Genomic DNA, 18,033 nt, shown 5'->3' on the forward strand with positions numbered 1-18,033 from the left:
CTTATTCATGTCCCCGATAATGCCTGATCAGAGGGGATTTGGGATTCTCAAAAGCTGGAAAAGATTATGTATGGACTATGTAATGGTGTACATGTCAGTCATATCTGAGGACCAGCCTTGACAGTTATGTAGAAGCTCTTGGAGAAAGGTGAATTTTTGTGGCCACAACTTGTGAAACTGTTTAGTAAGCTATAAAGGGGTAGAACTTTGTTTTAATATAGGCTGACAAAATACGTATATAAAGAAGTCTAGCTTTTGATGAGATTTTGATCAGTTCTGGTGAGAAAGTGACCTGCAGTTTAGATCAAAATTCATTGTCAACAAAGTAGAGTTATACCTCATATATAAGGAACCAACAATCTAATAAAGAGGAAAAGAAAGGTATTTTATTTGTTTAAAATTAGGGAAATAGCATTTTAAAGAAATAGTTCTTGAGTACCCCAGAGATGCTAAGCATGCTGGTATATCTCCTCTAATTTATATATAAATTTTTTATTAAAGAAATAGAAACCAAGAAAATCAGAAATAATCTGAACATTGAAACTGAAGTGTTATTTAAAGGATCTTTCGATTTATTTGGGGAAATTTAGGGAGTGGTGACATTTTAAGTAAAAGGTGAGACACTGAAAGTAAGAAGGCTTTCCATTAAGGCATTAGGAAGACATAGCAGCAAGAATTATATCACAGGAAAGATGACAGCAAAAGAGAGAAAGAAGCCAGAGAAGAGTTGAAGCTCCAGCCACTCCACTGATCAGAAAAGCTGCTTCCTTGAAGCTGCAGCCTTTAGAAGGAGACAGCCGAGCGAAGGCTGAGCAATTCCTGAAAGGTTGGAGAGAACTGGCTTCATTGGCTAAGAGCTCTGGTGACAGCACCCACCCGTTAGCTTAGAGTGATAGGTAAGGAAACCAAACTTCAGTAGAGGTTAGAGCTGGCCTTTAAAACTCAGGTTTATGTATACTTCAGACAAACTGAACAGGTCACAGAGATGTGATTCAGAGGCAATGTGAAACAACAACCGTCTACTGTGTTTCTTTTTTACATGGTACTGTACTAGATACTGGGTATAGAAAAATAGATAATGTACTAGTAATTATTAAATGCCTGCCATGTGCCAGGCACTATCTTGGCACTGGAGATACAAAGAATGAAATGTGTACTTGTAAAGACTTGCCTAGAGCACTGAGATAAGTCGCATGCCCGGCGCCATATATCCAGTGTGTGTCAGAGGTGGGACTCAATCCCAAGGCATCCTAATTCTGAAGCCAAGTCTCTATCCATGACCTCATGCAGACCCCAAGGTGACAAAAAGGAAGAAAAATAGTTCATTTTGTATGAAATACAGTATACATGAAGAGGAGTAATATAAGATAAGTCTCATTGGGACCATTTTATGGATCACCTTGAATGCCGGGGCATGAATTTTATACTTTATTCGATAGAAAATGGGGTACTCACTGGGGATCCTTCAGTAGAAGAGTGACATAATCAAATTGGTATATTAGGTACACCCAAATGGTTGTCTCTGTTCTAGTTCCATGGCTGAGGTTGTTCTCAGCTTTGTCATCCTTCAGGGGTTCCTCCTGAGTTAAGCCAACCTTCCTCAGTCTTTATGAATGAGAATTCTGAGTGAAAATCTTCCTCTTTTGTTCCTCATCAATATTCTTCCTGGAATTTTCTAGAGAGATAAGAATAGTCAGATTCCAATAGGAGGGCAGCTAGGTAGCTCAGGGCTAGCCTAGAAACAGGAGGGCCAGGGTTCTGGCCTCAGACACTTTCTAGCTCTGGGCTAGTCATTTAACTCCAGTTGCCTAGCCTTTACTGTTGTTCTGCCTGATTACCACTGATTGTTCATACTATTGAGGGGAAAGACTTCAGTTATAGAATAAGACAGACAGGTAGCTAGAGTGATACAGATAAGTTAGGTATGTAGGTAGATAGCACATGCACAATGTAGGAATGTTTCGCTTGACTCTACATGTTTATAACAGAGAACCAGTTTTTCTTTCTGTTCTCAATTGAGGAAAGGATAGGAAGGCAAGGAGACACATTTTTCACTGATTCAACAAAAATGTAAAATAAAAATTTTATTGGATTTGAGGGTCTGGCATTTGAAGAGAAAAGACTTGAGTTTGAATCCTGGCTCTGCTGCTAATAATTTATGTGACGACAGACAAGCCATTTGATCACTCTGAGCCTCATTTTTCCTCCTTGTAAAATAAGGACCAAATGATCTTTAAGGTGTCATAAGATTTAGAACTGGAAAAAAAAAAGCCTTTTTGCATTTTTATTATATAAAAAATTATTGTGGTTATTAGGATCTAAAAAAGGGGAAGAAAATTTCAGGGATACTATGAAAACAGCTGCACAATTTGGCAATAAATTGTCAATTGTGTGGGTCCTTCTGGCTATTTCTCTGTTTCTACTATGTTAAAAATTAAAGAAAACCTTTTATGAAATAATGCTTGTGAAGACACTGTACTTTTTTTCTTTGCTATCTTTAATTATAGAAGATATAGGATTCATCCAGAAGTCTTTGTCATCAAGACCTCATTTTTGTCGCTTAAAAGTAATCTATGGATTTTGGTGTGATGTACTAAAAAGTATGTTAAAGGACTAAACTTGAATTCCTGAAAGTAGATGTGTGACCTTGGGCAAATGATTCTGCCTCTCCTGGACCTCATTCCTCAAAACAATGGATGAGTTATAAGATTTCTTCTAGCCCAAATATTCTATGCCTGACACCCTGAAATAGAAGTTATTATAGTTTTCACTGTTGGAAAATGAGATTTTATAATGTAGGCTAGAAGTACTCCTATGTTTTGTGTCTCCAGAGATATTTCCTGTCCCTCAAGCTGGCAGGAAGAAATACTCAGCTCACTAACTTAGAATACCTGCTCTGTGTGCCAACCCAGGCTCTGATATATCAGTGGGTATAATTGTGAACAGGAATAGTTGAAAGCTGTCCAGAAACTTAATTAAAAAAAAAGAAATAGAGGCAACAGGTTATTAATATCCCTACTGAAAATATATTTAATTACTATTTTATAGTAGTAATTATAGGTAATATTTACATCTTCAGAGGTTTTGTCTATAAAGCTTGTCTCTTCATGGATATGGGTCATAATCTTTGTGTGTCTTAGTAATAAGCATTCAGAAATTACTGTGGTTGCAAGTGTTAATTCTCTATTAGCCAGTCCAGTCATGATGAAATTTATCATAGTTAATACATTGTGATGAGTATGATTATATATAATGTGAAGTTCATGAGATTCTCACCAGGCAGAGTTTTAGGCTTTACTCTGTCCATGGGCTGAGGCTTCAATGTGTCTAACACTTGCTCCAGAGCTGTCTGTGATGCAGAGTCTAATACCCAGTTTCTAGGTGGTATGAATTTTAGATTTACTCCACCCTGCTTAGTCTTTAGAATTTTAGCAACCAGGAATGTATACACCCCCACTTAAGGATTAAGTGTAGGGGAGGATGGGCTGTCCTAAGCCAAGTTTAAGCCACCATTGGTACATGTGAGACATAGGAAGTGATGTAAAGAATTGCCTTTATATTTCACATCACTTCCTGTGAGGGGGACTTTGTTGGCTTTTTAAGGTGGTTCTTGACTTGGAGGGCTGATGCATGGAGACCTGAGACTGCTTCCCTTAGGCGACCATGTGGTGAGTGCTGAGGCTGAATCCTCTTTCCCTGGCTTTCTGAAGGCAACAGCCTTCAGAGGGGCCCCTCATCTTGGGGAAGCCTCATGGCTGAGGCCTCTGAACTCCCCCTGGCTCAGGCCAGAGTAGATCTTCCACCCTTTTTCCTCTTTCTCCCTCATTCTTAATTCCATCCTTCTATTGTAAATGAGCCACCATAAAATTCTATTCTGACTTGAGTATTTCATTGGGATTTAGAATTTAAATCCCTGGTGACCATTAAATAATATATTCAGTCTCAATCCTAAAAATTTACCCTTAACAGTGGCATGACTTTCCAGACTCTACCAGGTTCCTAGACTGAGTTTCTTTTATTTTCTTATACTTTCAGAGTATATAGTAGGGCAAAATCTTTTCTAACATGGACAGAATCTTATGGTATAGGAGATAAAGGGCTGGTCTTGGAGGCAGGAGCTCTGGAAAGCATGAGTTCAAATCTGTCCTTAAGCACTCAGAAGCTCTGTGATGCTGAGCAAATCACTTAATCTCTTTCTTCCTTGCTTTCCTCATATGAAAATGGGGATAATAATAGCACCTACCTCAAAGAGTTACTGAGAGGATTAAATGAGATAATATGGGTAAAGTACTTTGCAAATCTTTAAAGCTCTAAATAAATGTCATATTATTTATAAATGAATACTGTTCATCATTGTTTAACTGCTTATTCAAATCCCAATCCTGATATTTTAGGCCAGAAGAGAATGAAAGAAAGATAGGACTAAGATTTGTTCTCTGATGATATGTTACCAGCACATACACACATTTTGTTTAACCAAAAAACAAGTCGTTTTTAGGAAGTAAGACCAATCTGCCCATTAAAAAAAAACTTTTTAAAGACCATTTGTTCACTGCCATCAAGTGAACAATGTTTCTAAATATTTCATATTTATTTTTAAAAGTTAAATAAATTTTTTTTGAAGTTGGTAGTTTTTCTCTCTCCCTCAGAAATGTTGGCAAATGACTTATCCAAAACTGACTTTGAGCCAAACAGTAGATGTATTTGCCAACTTTCTCAAGCAGTGTTCCCCTGGAACTTGGGCTTTTAAAAAAATATATTGTTGTAATTAGACTTTCTTATCAGCCCTGGTGATTTAAGAGAAGTGTAACCTTCCTGCCAACATATACTACAGTGTTAGGATAAAAACCTGTTAAAGAAATTGTCAACAGCTTAGGGTGGGGGTGGGGTGGGGTGTTGCTACTTTGAGACATTTTTATTTTTTCTTCAAAGTCCATGTTATAACTGCCTTCTAATGAAAATGTATAACTAACTTCATGTATATCATATTTTTATTGTCTAACCATTTTGAATTAAAAGAGGGACTGTTTAAAAAAGTCAGATTAGGAGACAGCTTGGTACTATAAAAAGGAAGGAATCAGAGGACCTGAGTTCAAATGCCACCTCTATGAATGTTAACTATGCAACCTTGGGCAAATCATTTAACCTCCCTTGATCTGAGTTTTGTTGAACTATATTCTCAGTAAGATCTCTTTTAAGCCCCAAATCTACAACTGCTCCTTCAACTTAAACTATTAGAAAGTTCTCTGGTTAATTGAGAGCTTAAATGGCTTGTACATATACAGAGAAAATAAAACCTTAATTTCTATAGATCCTGTCATTTTTCCTTCTTCTGTTTTGGCCTATAATATCTGGATTGACTTGAATAAGCAATTTAATAATGGAAATTATTATTTATGTGTAAAAAACTTGCCCTTTATTTGGAGCTTTACAGTTTGCAAATCACTTTATGCATTATCTCATTTGATCCTCATGACAAACCTTTGAGATAGGTGCTATTGTTATTCTTATTTTAACACCCAGGAGCTATTGCAACAGATAGTGGCAAAACTCAGGAATTCCTGCCATGGTGAGGCCTAGTCTTAGCCACCACATTTAGAATTCAGCATGGTCTGGCCACCCCATCCAAAAGTAACTCAAAAGGTAGCACCAAGTACTAAAACCCAGCTAGAAAATGAAAATGGAGCTATGAGTTAAAAGAAGAAATTCCAAGCATAATGAAGAAATATGGATTGAAAGAAGCCTAAGAAATAAAAGAGTAAGCCAAATCCACAGTGGTGAGTCTCTCCAAAGAAGGAAAAGAAAGAATAACTGAATAGACATCAAAACGTACTGAAGTGAAAGTACATTCTGAAAAGAGGAAAAAGCAGTTGTGTAAAAAGAATAAATGAGCTTTGTACAGACAGAACATATTGATCTTGAAGGCAAGATTCAACGAGACAAATTAAGGACTACTATCCCTTCTAAAACACTTCTAAAAATAGAAATCATTGCACTAATTAAAAGAATTCACAGATAGCCTCCAGAAAAGTTAGTTGACTTTGACTGAATACACCAAATTATCTGTAACATGAGAGGATTGAGAAGTCCTTTCTAACTCTAAATCCATGGTCCTTTAATCTTTTTCTCTGTTATCTCTGTTTCCTATAGTTCACAATATGATGGTAGAGCTTTAAAAATATACCTAACATAAAATAATGTCACTCATTTCACAAATGTTTTAAGTGATTCATTGTTATAATTCATGCCTTGTAAAATGTGGACTGGAAATAGATGATTCAATAATTATGAATTATAATTCTAATAATTCATTTATATAATGCCTTAGTTGATAAAAAGTCTTTTCACACAGTCTCTTAAATCCTCTCAACAACCTTATGAATTAGAGAGAGACTAAATTATTATCATCATTTTACTCAAGAGGAAACTGAGCCCTAGAAACATTAACTTGCCCACAGTCACAAAGTTAGGAAGCAGCTTGACTGGGATTCAAAAGAAGATCACCTAACTTCAAGTCCAAGTCTGAAATATATTCCACAAAGTGTGTCCTTAACAAATTTTTGTTGAATTTTAATACATCATTCAAAGGAACAACTGAATAAAAAGATTAAAATTTTAAGGTTATATTCCTTTCTATAATCTTGAATAATTTTCATATTACATATACACATATATAAATAACAAAAAATTAAAATTTTTATCATATATACCAAAAACTGATAGGAAAAGACTCTTGTTAATAACAAGTATTATGTCCTATAGATGGCAGCAAGGATGGTGAGTGGGGAAAGATTAAAGGAATTGAGGCTGCCAGATAAGACTTGGGAGGAGAATGAACCCTCATTTTCACTTACTTCTAGAACTGTTCTTCCTCTCAGAAAAAAATAACTTAGTTTTTCTAATGTATAGATGAAAATTATAGAAATGTAAAATTTTTTTTCCTAATCAATCGAGTTGTTTAGAAGTGGATTAGACTGCTTTACTAAGTAGTAAACTCCCTGATATTGAAAGTGTTCAAGCAGAAACTGGGAATTCTTCATTGAATAGAACTGTATGTCCACTGGGCAATATCAAATGACCTCTAGGTGCTCTCCCAATTCCAAGATTCTAAGGGATCTACATTATATTTTGAGGAATTACTGATTCCTAAGATCTTCCTGACTATTAATCTCGTCTTAATTACTCTCTTCCTAAGAGATTGATTTAATAGATCCGCATTAACAAACCTATTATACAGGAAACCCATTTTTCCTTTTGACTTCAACAAATAAATATATGAAGGGGAAAAAAAAATCCAAATGTTAAGAATACAGCTCTTTTCTTTAAACCTAAGTCCTAGAAATGTAGGACCCACCAGCATTAGAATCAAGTTCAATTATGTGCCTTCCATCCAAAATAGCATGGCTTGTGGAGTTTTTAACATAAATAGAGATTGTTAGCACTCATTAATTTCAAGCTAGAAACCTTGGCATGTGGGTTAACAAAAAAAAAAAAAGCCTGAAAGTAAAAGAGCCTTAGGTTCTCAGGCATATTATTAACTTTAAATAAATCAAATTGAATTGAGTTCTGTGGAGGATTATTTTACTTTCCCTTTGAAACACAGCATGTTAGCAGATGTTGCCATTTATTTCAAATGGGGGATTAAACTATTTAACCACCAAAAATGGATTCACCTCATCATTTTGCAGTCTCTGATTCTAAACAGTAAATGGAGCATATTGCTTACCTGCATACTTCATATCTTAACTTTTAAGAAGTGTAGTTAAGATCATTGGCTGCTGTGGTTATACCACATACTTGATGAACCATTTATTGATAAACCAATCAAAATATGAAGTGCTAATATCAAATGAGAGAGAAATTAGTGTTCATTTTAAATTCCAAGCAGCCTAAAAATATATTGAAATGAAGATGAAAATATCTTTCTCTCCAGTCTTGTGATAGTATGGTCTGATGGTTAGAGAAAATGATTAGAATAGATTCATTAATTACTCATTATTTGGCACTAGGTAATCACAGCTCCCTTTGGCCTCAGTTCTTTTCATCAGGAAAATAAATGTAAATAACCCTAAATCATCTGTCTTATAAAGATGGGGTAAATATTAATGGCAAGTGCTTAAAATGGTTCAAGATTCCCAGACTATTAAATATAAAATACTGTACATTTTGTCAAAGGGAAAACTTGGTGAAGAAGATAGTTAAATTGTTAACTTTTTAACACTTTCATTAGATTGATTTTTAAAAAGTCATACTACTAAGTATAAGAATGTCTTGTTTCTAATACAGAATTTGTGTTTTCTTATAATACAAAGGCAACATGATATTATAGAAAGGACACAAAATCAGGAGTTAGAATCCTGTTACACAGATTAATTAATTTAGTGACTTACCTTGGGCAAGTAATGCCCTATATGTTACAGCACGAAGTGGATTTTGAGTTGGACCTGGATTAAAATCTTTACTACCTGGTAATCTGTGTGAATTTGGAGAAATCTCTTAATAAAGGCTTCCCTTCCTAAAAATAATAAAGAAGTTGAAGTAGATGGACCCTGAGGTTCCTTTCATCTCTAAATGATCCTATTATAATCCATTTTGAGACCTCAGTGGTTTTTTTTAAGTCTTCATTCATTTCTTTCTTTCTTCAACCACTGACCTCATACTAGAGGTATCAATATGTATTAAGTATTAAGGTATCAACATATATTATATTTTTATACTCCCCCATATACTCCAATTTATAGGTTCCTTTTTCTGGAGAAAATCAAGATACCATGTTACCTACTACAAGCAATCTTTTTGTTGTTATTGTGTTATTCAGTCATTTCAGTTGTCAGATTCTTTGTGACCCCATTTAGTGTCTTCCTGGCAGAGATCCAGGAGTGGTTTGCCACTTCCTTGTCCAGCTCATTTTTAAGATTAGGAAACTGAGGCAAACAAGATTAAGTGACTTGCCCAGGGTCACAGATCTAGTGAGTGTTTGAAGCCAGATTTTTACTCAGGAAAATCTTCTTGATTCTACGCTGGTTACTCTATTCCCTGTACCACCTACCTGTCCTAAGGAATCCTTTTATACCTGCCTAATCAGTTCTATAGTCACTCACTGCAGTCACTTTCAAAATCTCCAGCTTCCTATGTCACTCCAAACAGAATAGTTGGTGAGAAATTAAAAGATGTCTGGGAATTCAGAGCTCTCTAAAGAGGGTATGAGACTTTTTGAGGAGTTTTTTGGCTCAGTTCTCCAGTAGGAGGGGTAGAAGCAATTGAAGGTGCTGATAAATTTAAGCATCAGAGCTGAAGCAATCTCTGTGATTAGTTTCCTGGTGACGAGCTAATCCTAGTTTGGGAGAAGGGCCAGGGAATGATGGTTTTGGCATTGAAACTAAGCAGAGAAGCTGATAGGAAATGAAGAATTTTCTAAAATTCTATTCACAGCCTTCATTTCCATTTTTATTATTTATTATTTTATTATAGTTAGACTATTTTAGGTCTGAAAAGGCAAATTAAGTTCCTCTATTATTATTGTTGTGTCTTTCTCCTGGCAACTCATTTGACTTTTCCTTTAAGAATTTAGATGCTATGCCATTTGTTACATATCTGTTTAGTATTGATAATCACTTCATTGTTTATTATATCTTTCAGAAAACTGTACTTTTACCTTTTTACTAGGTCTCTTTTTGCTTTTGCTTTGTCTGAGATCATGATTGTTAGACCTGCTTTTTTTTTTTTAACTTCAGCTAATGCACAATAGATTTTGCTCTAGGAACCTACTTTAACTCTATGTATCTTTCTGTTTCAAGTGTTTCTTGTAAATAACTTGTAATTAGAGTATTCTTTCTAATATATTCTCTTATCTTGTTTATTCATCCCGTTCAATTTTGATTATTAATTATATATTTTCTTCCATTCTATTATGTTTTTCACTCTTTATTTCCTATAACCTCTTTAAGATTCTATTTGCCTAAAAATAACCCCTCTCAATTACCCCTCACTTTTATTTTCCCTTTTCTTCTTGACTTTTTCAACTTTTTGAACTATTTATCATCTTCTCCTGTTTTCATGACATTTCATTCTCCTGGTTTCATGACATTTCATTCTCCTGGTTCTCCTCCTATCTCTCTGATTGTTTCTTTTTAGTCTCCTTTGCTGGATCTTTCTCCAGGTAATTCCCAGTAAGCACCCTTGGATGACTCCCAATATTCTGTCCTAGATTATACTTTCTTCTACTTCTATGTACTCTTCCTTAGTGATCTTATTAGCTTCTATTGGTTCACTTATCCTCCCTATGGATGTGATTCTCAGAACCATTTATCTAGTTTTTACTTCCTTTTCCCACATTATCATCCCACAGCCCAAAATCCCATTACCTTGGATGTTCCATAGATATCTCAAAATCGACAAATACAAAAGAGAACTTTTAATCCTTTTTGAAAAATCCTTTCCTTTTCTCATTTTCCTTATTATTGGCACCATCATCCTCCCTAGTCACCCAATATCACAATCTAAGTGCCATCTTTGACTAGTTGCTTAATCTATATATCCAATCTATCATCATCTCTACTATAACCTTCATGTATGTTCCCTTCTTTCTTCTCACATGGCCGCCACCCATAAGCATTCATTGCCTCTCACTTAGATCATTGCAACAGCCTTCTAATGAGTCTCCCTGACTACTTCAAAGATCTCTTTATTCTAGGCCATCTTCCATTCAGCTGACAAAGTGGTATTCCTAAAGTTCAGATCTTTTAAAGCCCATTACAACCTGGTCCCTTCCAGCTTTTGCAGACTTTCTAAACATAACTTCCTTTCACGGACTCTACTCTAGTAACTAATCTTCTTGCCATTTCTTGCACAAAGCCTTCCAGTACCCAACCAAGTTGGCAAATATTTAATAGCCAGATCTTCATGTAGAGATCCAGCTCATACATATAATTCTTGCATGGGTTTGAATCACCTGTGAAGGGGACCTGGAAGCTGGAAAGTCATGGGTTATGCTTACAAGCTAGAGAAAATAGGCCATAGAAGGAGCAGAGAGAGAGAAGGAGCACAAGGACAAAACTTTAGTGTGGTCTCAGCATGTCAGCAGGTCAGCTCTTCCTCCTCAGATGGTCAGAGAGAGGGAGTGACTGAGCTGAACTGATTTTTATTGAGGATTGTAGGAATGGGGATTGCAGGACGTCAATCAAAAACAGTCAGCTCATCAGAAGTTTTAACAGGTTAATGTGGAAGCCGAAAGAGTGGATGATAACACAATAGATCTGAAATCCTGGACAGAACCCTTCTCTTTTCCAAAATGCTGGTACCAGCTTATGCAAATGAAAATGTAAATCTTTGGCATTACAAAACACCTTTAGAACTTATCTGCTAGCTTTCAAATTGCAGAATAAAAGTAGAAGTAGAAGAAATTTAAGAACCAACCAATTTAAGGATTCAGAAATCAATCATGTGAAATATTAGAAATATAACTATAAGTCTGGTCAGCTTTTGAATACATCTTTAATACCTTCATGATTTGTTATAACTGAAACTATACTGGGGGTTGGGGAGAGTACACAAGACATACCTTTAAATTTAATCTGCATTATTAACACTTTTTCCAACACTTTCTTAAAGCCTAGAAATCAATAAAATATCAAATCAAGTCCTAATGTGTAGCATTTACTGATTTCTTTTTTGTTTGAAACCCTTACCTTCCAACTTAGAATGAATACTATGTATTGGTTCCAAGCCAAAAGAGTGGTAAGGGATAGGAAATAGGGGTTGTGACTTGACCAGGGTCACACAGCTAGGAAGTATCTGAGGCCAGATTTGAACGTAAAACCTCCTGTCTCTAGGCCTACCTCCCTATCCACTGAGAAGCCCAGCTTCCCCGTCCTGATTTCTTTTTTAAAAAAATTTAAACCCTTGCCTTCTGTCTTAGAATCAATACTAGGTATAAGTTCCAAGACAGAAAAGCAAAAATGGCTAGGTAATTGGGGTCAAAGGATTTGCCCAGGATCACACAGTTAAGAATTATTTGAGGTCAGATTTGAACACAGGATGTCCTGTCACCAGGCCTGGCTCTTTATCCACTGAGTCACCTAAATGCCTCTCATTTAATTATTTCTAAGGTGTATTGCTCACCCTGAAAATTTAACAATCTGACCAGAACATTCATGTCCAGAATTCTCTTTCTTTTTATATCTTCATGGCTTTCCTAGCTTCCTTCAAATCTAAATTCAGATCATACCTTCTACAAATTGTCTTTATAACCTAAAATTTCCCCTAACCCAGGTCTTCTCTCTTCCATTTGCATTTCATATATTTCCAATGTGTGTAGTTGATTGTATGTTGTCTCTATTTTCTTGTATTCCTAGGCTTAGCACAGTCTGGAGAACATAGTAAGTGCTTAACAAGTGTTTGTTGACTGAGGGAACTAGATAGTCACTAAGATTCCTTCCCACTCTATGATTAGGTTCTTAACTTTTAATGCTGGAATTTAGAAGGTTCTTATTTCTAATTTAGTTCTTTTTTGTTTCTTTTTTATAAGGGCTAGACAATGACTCCACTAGTGACTTGCCCAGGGTCACACAGCGGGGAAGTGTCTGAGGTCAGATTTGAACCCAGGACCTCCCATCTCTAGGCCTGGCTCTCAATCCACTGTGCTACTCAGCTTCTTCCTCTAGCTTAGTTCTAGGGAACTGAAGTTAGTTCAAGTGAAATGATTTGGCCAAAGTCACACAACTAATAAACCAGTAGGAGACACAGGATTCAAACCCTTGTCTTCTGAGGAATGCAGTCCACTTTCTACCCTCAATATTCTTCTTCTAAAATAATGGTTCTCAACTTTTTTGTGACTACCCTGTGGCATTCTGGTAGCACTTATGCGTACCTTCTTAAAATAATGTTTCAAGATAAGTTAAGGAAATACTAAATTTCAATTAGAGGTTAGTGAAAATAGTTGGTTTTTTTCCTTTCCAAGTTCACAGACTCCTGTAAATCTATCCAGAGGCACTGGGAGAGTCCATGGATGTTAGCATAAAAACCCCAATTTAAAAAAAAAAAGACTGAAAATCCAATGGAAAAATCTCTTATTCTCTCAGATATTCTGAAAACTTTAGTCTAAAGTATTTTGGGCTTTGGAGATCTCACTCTTCAATTTCTTTTTACATCCTAATGCTGCCACTTTGCCCATGAGTTCACATGCATGCCGCAGGCAACAGAGTAGAGAAAAGAAATGGAGGAAGGGACTTGCAACTCCCCATTAAAACTGACCCAGATTTACAAAGGAGACAAGTCTAAGAACTGCCTATTGGCTCAGAAGCTTAATCTTAAAGAACATGTAGCTTTGTGTTATTAACCGAGTGAGTAGAAACCAGTTGCTAACTTATGACCAAAGGAATGAGAGGATTTTTTTTATTTAAAAAATTTTTTTTATTTTGAATTAATTTATTAATTCAATTTAGAACATTATTCCTTGGTTACAAGAATCACATTCTTTCCCTCCCTCCACCCTTCCCACAGCCAGCGCACAATTTCATTGGGTATTATATGTGCCATTGATTAGAACGTATTTCCATGTTGTTGGTGTTTGTATTAGGATGGTCATTTAGAGTCTACATATTGTGGTAGAGACTGGAGAGAGAGAAAACTTGTAAACCAAGATGCAAAAAAAAAAAAATGGACACCTATCTGTCAATCAAAAGAAGGAGTTTCCAAAATGGAATGTTCCCAGGAGTTGGCAGTTGAGCTGACAAGGGGACGAGATTTGGAGTCTCTCTCCCTGGAGGTTGAAGAACCTGGCTAAAAGACCCTAGTGGGGCTGACTTGGTTTTTGGGATTCTCTGGCTTTGGACAGTTGAAGTTGACAAGAAGGAGAAACTTGGCTTTTGAGTTGGTGGTCTATTTGAGAGTTGAGCTGGCCAGGAGAAACTTAGAGACTTTGAACTTTGTTTCTCTCTGGGGTTGAAGCTGAGAAAGGAGACTAACCAGGCTGAAGGAGAGATTTTGAACTTTGTTTCTTTCTGGGGTTAAGCTGAAAGACCTTGCTGATTTTGAAAAAGAAGAATAAAGAAGATTTTAAAGGGCTGTCATCCTCCATCTCCCTAAATATCTTAGAGTCACAGTTTGTGCCTGGATTACTTCCTTGAACTCTCCTAAAATTATCCCTGTAGTGTAGAGAAATCCTCATTCCTCTTACCTCAGTTTCCTATCCTGTTATCCCAATAAACCCCTTGACTTGACAAAAGAAAGGAAAAGAGTATCTTTATAGTTCACTCAAGGGGGGTGGGGGGGTGGGGCAGAAGCCAAAGGCTTCAAGAAGAACTGGGAGGAGAGGGTTGGAAAAGGGAGGGAGTGAAGCGGGGAGGAGGTTAGAAAGATATGCTGATCCATCAGCCATCAGTAGGGATCAGTAGGCAAACCTCAGAGTATTCTCCAGAGCAGTCCCCTGTGTACCAACATCTCTATGTGGCAGTATCCCTGTGTGGCAGTTTCCCTCAGCATTTCTCATTTCTACTTCCATTACAAATAAGCAGCCTCAGGTCCCCTCTAGCATTCTCCAGTCACAGTCAGCCAGAACAGTCATTGCAAAGAGAAACATTTTCCCCTCAGTTTACCTCTCTATTTCAATAAGAAATAGTTTCCCCTCAGTTTATTCTATTTCAAGTGGCACCCCAGATGAGACTCAAACCCACAATCCCTGGCCAGCTCAACTCTCAAATAGACCACCAACTCAAAAGCCAAGTTTCTCCTTCTTGTCAACTTCAACTGTCCAAAGCCAGAGAACCCCAAAAACCAAGTCAGCCACACCAGGGTCTTTTAGCCAGGTTCTTCAACCTCCAGGGAGAGAGACTCCCAAGTCCCCTCCCCCTGTCAGCTCAACTGCCAACTCCTGGGAACATTCCGTTTTGGAAACTCCTTCTTTTGATTGACAGATAGGTCTCCATTTTTTTTCTTTTTTTGGCATCTTGGTTTACAAGTTCTCTCTCTCTCTCCAGCCTCTACCACAATTCCCAATCATGTCCCCCTCAACCCATGTATTCAAGCAGTTGTTTTTCTTCGGTGTTTCTACTCCCACAGTTTTACCTCTGAATGTGGATAGTGTTCTTTCTCATAGATGACTCCAAGTTGTTCAGGATCACTGCATTGCCACTAATGGAGAAGTCCATTACATTCAATTGTCCCACAGTGTATCAGTCTCTGTGTACAATGTTCGCCTAGTTCTGCTCCTTTCACTCTACATCAATTTCTGGAGGTTGTTCCAATACCCGTGGAATTCCTCCAGTTCATTATTCCATTGAGCACAATAGTATTACATAACCAAAATATACCACAATTTGTTCAGCCATTCCCCAATTGAAGGGCATCCCCTCATTTTCCAATTTTTTGCCACCACAAAGAGCACAGCTATGAATATTTTTGTACGTGTCTTTCTCCTTTTTATCTCTTTGGGGAACAAACCCAGCAGTGCTATGGCTGGATCAAAGCCAAAACTTTGGTGTAGGGTGTGAAATGTTGATCCAAACCTAATCTCTCCTATACTGTCTTCCAATTTTCCCAGAAGTTTTTATCAAATAGTGGGGTTTGGTCCCAAAAGCTGGGATCTTTGGTCAATAATCCTTGTGATAATTTGCTGTAGTCTTTTTGCTAGTGTTTTATTTAAGATTTTTACAACTATGTTCATTAAGAAGAATCATCAGTAGTTTTCTTTCTCTGTTTTTAGTCTCCCTGGCTTTGGAATCAGTACCATATTTGTGTTGTAAAAGGAATTTGGTAGAACTCCTTCTTTGCTTATTCTCTTAAATACTTTGTTTAATATTGGGATTGGTTGTTCTTTGAATGTTTGATAGAATTCATTTGTGAATCCATCTGGAACTGGGGATTTTTTCTTAGGGAGTTCTTTGATAGCTTAGTCAATTTCTTTTTCTGATGTGGGGTTATTTAGGTAGTCTATTTCTTCCTCTGTTAGTCTAGGCAATTTATATTTTTGTAACTATTCATCCATATCACCTAGATTGCCATATTTATTGCCACATAATTGGGCATAATAATTTTTAATGATTGCCTTAATTTCCTCTTCATTAGAGGTGAGGTCTCCCTTTTCATCTTGGATACTGTTAATTTGGTTTTCTTCTTTCCTGTTTATAAATTAGATTGACCAGTACTTTGTCTATTTTATTTGTTTTTTCAAAGTACCAGCTTCCAGTCTTATTTATTAAATAAATAGTTCATTGATTTTCAATTTTATTAATTTCTCCTTTGATTTTTAGGATCTCGAATTTAGTCTTCATCTGATGATTTTTAATTTGTTCACTTTCTAGTTTTTTAATTTGCATGCCCAATTCATTGACCTGCCCTCTCTAATTTGTTAATATATGAACTCAAGGATATGAATTTCCCCCTGAGTACTGCTTTGGCTGCATCCCATATATTTTGAAAGAATGTCTCATCATTGTTATTTTCTTCAGTGAAGTTTTAATTGTTTCTGTGATTTGTTCTTTAACTGATTTTGGAGAAACGTATTGTTTAATTTCCAATTAATTTTTGATTTACCTTTCCATGTACCCTTACTAATTATTCTTTTCATTGCATTGTGATCTGAGAAGATTGCATTTATTATTTCTGCTCTTTTGCACTTGTTTGCAATGTTTTTATGCCCTAATACAAGGTCAATCTTTGTGAATATGCCATATGCTGCTGAAAAGAAGGTGTATTCCTTTTTGTCCATATTTATTTTTCTCCACATACCTACTAACTCTAATTTTTCTAAGATTTCATTCACTTCTCTTACCTCTTTCTTATTTATTTTTTGGTTTGATTTATCTAGTTCTGAAAGAGGAAGGTTCAGGTCTCCCACTAGTATAGTTCTTCTATCTATTTCATCCTTGAGCTCCACTAGTTTCTCCTTTAGAAATTTGGATGCTATGTCATTTGGTACATACATGTTAAGTACTTATATTTCCTCATTGTCTATACTGCCTTTTATCAGGATGTAATTACCTTCCCTATCTCTTTTCACTAGATCTATTTTTACTTTGGCTTTGTCAGATATCATGATTGTGATTCCTGCCTTCTTTTATCACTTGGTGCCCAATAGATTTGGCTCCATCCTCTTACTTTTACCCTATGCATATCTACCTTACTCATGTGTTTTTCTTGTAGACAGTGTATGGTAGGGTTGTGGATTCTAATCCACTCTGCTATTCACTTGCATTTTATGGGGGAGTTCATTCCATTTACACTCAGAGTTATGATTACCAGCTGTGTATTTCCCAGCATTTTGATTTCTATTCCTAGTCCTGCCTTTTCTTCTTTCACTATTTCCTTCTACACCAATGTTTTGTTTTTAATCAGTCCCCCTAATTCCCACCCTTATTTTAGTTCCCTTTCTATCCCCCTCCCTTATACTACTTACCTCCCCACCAGTCCATTTGTTACCTTTCTACATCCCTATAAGGTGCAAATCAATTTTCCACCCCAATGGATTGGATTGCTCTTCCCTCTTTGAGTCAATTTCAATGCACATAAGAGTTGAATATTTCCTATCTCCAACCTCTTTACCCTTCCAGTGTATTGATGTTCTTCCCCCCTCCCCGCATGAGCTTCTCTGTGACATATAAATTTACCCCCTTTTGTTTCTTTTCCCATTTCTTTTAGTATTAACCTCTTTTTTTAGCTCTAGTTGTGTGTGTGTGTGTGTGTGTATATATATATATATATATATATACACGCATATAAACACACACATATATAAATATGCATATACGTATATATGTATTTATGCATATATATCTATATATCTATATATTTATATCTTGGCATTTCATCGTATACAGTTTGTCACTGCTCCCTCTAAATATAATTCTTCTAGCTGCCCAGGTGATAATAACAATTTTTAAGAATTACCAATGACCTCTTTTCTTGTAGGGATACATATAATTTTAACTTATTGGGTCTCTAAAAAAAGTTTTTTGTTTTTTGGTTTTGGTTTTTGTTTTTCTTTTTTAATTACCTTTTGATGATTCTCTTGAGTTCTGTGCTTGGGCATCAAATTTT

At 36.2% G+C, this 18,033-nt stretch overlaps 1 protein-coding gene and 1 long non-coding RNA gene across 5 annotated transcripts in view; one reads left to right on the plus strand and one right to left on the minus strand.

Moving 5' to 3' along the window:
* Positions 1-4,675, minus strand: part of LOC130456525 (uncharacterized) — a 56,483-nt gene extending 51,808 nt beyond the window's left edge. The window contains exon 1 of the long non-coding RNA XR_008915526.1: positions 1,456-4,675. This is a non-coding gene — a long non-coding RNA (uncharacterized LOC130456525). The remainder of the gene's footprint in view (positions 1-1,455) is intronic.
* MCPH1 (microcephalin 1) overlaps positions 1-18,033 on the plus strand; it is a 337,814-nt gene that overhangs the window by 290,218 nt on the left and 29,563 nt on the right. The window lies entirely within an intron of this gene.

The sequence above is a fragment of the Monodelphis domestica genome, chromosome 1 (genome assembly GCF_027887165.1).
Source record: "Monodelphis domestica isolate mMonDom1 chromosome 1, mMonDom1.pri, whole genome shotgun sequence".
Taxonomy (NCBI): domain Eukaryota; kingdom Metazoa; phylum Chordata; class Mammalia; order Didelphimorphia; family Didelphidae; genus Monodelphis; species Monodelphis domestica.